Genomic DNA, 2,860 nt, shown 5'->3' with positions numbered 1-2,860 from the left:
AAGTTTCCATTAGAAATGACAGGATTGTAATCTGTTAGTGGGAGTGAGGTCATTCTAAGCCTCCACAGCTTTCTGCAGAGTTTAAAGGTTTAGACTCATTCCTGCAGGTTTATTGATCCATCATTGGGACCATAGATACTGGCTCTACAGAAGTCCTAGTTCTGAACTGATCAGGATTCCAAATGTGGGTCAATAACTGAGTCCTTGTGAGTCAACTTGATACTTTTATTGATGAAAGCAGAACTCCTCTTTGTTTGGAGTTGGAGCAAGCAGAGTACAGGAATGCAAACTGTGAGCAGCACAGAACAGGATCAGCTGATCTAGATAAGCGGCTCTGCTGCAGTAAAGCCAGATGTTCAGTGGGATTCAGAGAAGGTCAGCAGGACATTTCACTGTCGCCTCAGGAATCCAGACATCAGAAACCAGGCTCTGCTATGTAACCACCAAAGTGAACAGGCCGGTTGTTGTTGTCACACTGGACCAACAGCTTCCTGTTAGTCAGGAGAATGCCTTCATATTGGCAGTTGGGTTTCTTGGCATTGTTGTCCTTCAGTTTGCAGTTGATGAGTGTGAACATTTTCTTGCTCTCCATCATTTGACTTTGACTGTTTAGGGTTCCCTCACTTGTACAGATTTTTTCGACTTCAGCCAGGTCAGAGGCAATGAAAGTGTTGATTCTTTTACAGTTGTTGTTGTCGTAAATGTTCTTGTCTTTTATCACTGAGTCACATTTGTTGTTTACCATTGTTACCATGTCTGTCATGTCTTTGTCTATGTGCTTCCTGCAAAAACTTTCATATGTAGCCAGTGATGAGCCAGCAAAGAGCATGAAGATCAGCAAACAGCTCAGCAGGATCTTCATGGTCACCTGGAAGCAGAAACAACAACATCTGTTGGTTTTTCAGCTTTTCTACCAAAGCAGCTGCAGATCCTCAACACTTTCTTCCAGAAAGCGTTTAGCAGAAACCAACACGTCTAGAGATCCTAATGGGACCAGGATCACAGTGATGGATGGCGTTTCTGCAGAAACCATGACATTCCTGGAATTCCCTGTTTCATCCCCAAAGAAGGACCAGGACCTTCTGTTCTAAACGTCTGTCTGTCTCCGTTCAGAAGAAGGAACCAGCAGATAAAGCAGTTTTCTAAGGACACTTTCAAAGTCCCTCAAACTGAAAGGTCTGAAAGGAACTCCAGACTTTCTGGAGAGTGAACTGATGGCTGATGGTCTCACCCACAGTCTCTGGTTCTTCAGGAGCTTCAGAACGGGATGCTGGACCCACGCTGGTTCAGGCAGGAGGACCTCTGAGGCGTCAGCTGCTGAAGGTCTTCAGTCTCTGAAGATCTCACAGGCTCTTTATAGAGAGCAGACGGACAGGAAACGTCTGCAGGGACAGATGCAGATCAGAGAAAGGGAAGTGAAGATGAGGAAGAAGTTCCACATTCAGGAGAAAAGTTTCTCAGATAAACTGTTTCCTTCAGGTTTCCTCTCTTCAGCCTGACTGTTAGAAATGAAGAATCATGTTCAGACTGACAGTCATGTCAGATTTAGCAACAGAGGTGGTTTCTAGATGTTCATCAGAGGTTAGGTTAGAGGTGTTTCCCATTTAGACTTTGGGGTTTCCAGTTATCTGACGATGTTGAAACCTTGGCATGTGCCGAGCAGAGACAGCAGAACCCTGTGTTGGTCATCTTATCGCTTCAAGGAAAATCACATGACCAGAACAGTCCATGTATCAGAACCAAGTAACCAATACCAACTGATCCAGGGACTCCATGGACGCAGGAACTGCAGCCGATGAGGTGGAGGAACAACCCAAGTCTGAACACAGCTGAGGTTCTGGTGGTCGGCATCATCAGGCGCTGGGATTTAAAGACATCTGATTGGTCAACAGAAATGGACAAAAAATGGACATTTAAAGACCAAAGAGGAAGATTTCTTCCTCCTCTTCCTCCTCGCTCTTCATCCTTCATCTCTGGTCTCTGTCTGACTGTAACTGAGCTTCCAGAGGAGCCTGTGAGGTGATACCATGAACCGCGTAAAGCAGGGGTTTGAACTCATTTTGGTTCAGGGCCACATTCTGATCTCAAGTGAGCCGAACCGTAACATTAAAGCCAAATAACTTCTGGTCAGCTGGTTATCTGTGGCTTTGTTTCTGGGTTTGTTCATCTCAGTTGGAAAAATACCAACATGGTACCTAATTACTTATTATGACTCATTCATTCACAGAGGCCAATGGATCTAAATAAAATACATTTCACTTTAAAAACTGGTTTACTTTTTCTGGAACTTCAGACACCTTTCCTGCCATTTTCCTCCTTTCAAAGTACAAGTTCTACTAACTAATGTCAACTCATGTTTAGAACTTGTATTTCTCCAGGTGGGAGACTCCTTCAGGACCACGGCCAGCAGCTTCATCCCTGAGGGGGTCGCTGCCATCTGGGACGGCCTGGTGGGGGACTTGATGGCTGCACCTCCTGCAAAAGACTGGAGCTCCACAGCAGAGGACGTCCATCAGAGGAGGACGTCAATCAGAGGAGGACGTCCGTCAGAGGAGGACGTCCATCAGAGGAGGACGTCCATCAGAGGAGGACGTCCATCAGAGGAGGATGTCCTCTGAATGCTGTGGATCCACGGATGACAGGTACGTGGGACGTTGTCCAGAGAGACCCTCCAACTAAATGTTGATGGATGGATGATGGATGGATTGATGGATGGATTGATGGATGGATGGATGAATAAACTTTATTGATAATTTTAAATAATAATACAATAATTCCTAAAACAAATAAAAACAGCATAAATAAAGTAGATAAAGTACTTTGATGGTATTTGGAATATTTGAGGTTCTTGCGTGTTTTA

General features: G+C 44.8%; 1 long non-coding RNA gene across 1 annotated transcript; it reads right to left on the bottom strand.

Moving 5' to 3' along the window:
• Positions 1-211: 211 nt before the first annotated feature.
• LOC144983659 (uncharacterized) lies at positions 212-2,607 on the bottom strand. The gene is made up of 2 exons (XR_013647422.1): positions 1,232-2,607; positions 212-868 (listed from the first exon to the last, which is right to left on the bottom strand). It is a non-coding gene; the product is annotated as an uncharacterized LOC144983659 (long non-coding RNA).
• Between the last annotated feature and the right edge of the window lie 253 nt (positions 2,608-2,860).

The sequence above is a fragment of the Oryzias latipes genome, chromosome 2, assembly GCF_053564925.1.
Source record: "Oryzias latipes strain Hd-rR chromosome 2, Olatipes_Hd-rR_3.1".
NCBI classification, from domain to species: Eukaryota; Metazoa; Chordata; class Actinopteri; order Beloniformes; family Adrianichthyidae; genus Oryzias; species Oryzias latipes.
The sequence above is the reverse complement of the archived record's forward strand: the minus strand, read 5'-3'. Positions and strand labels throughout refer to the sequence as shown.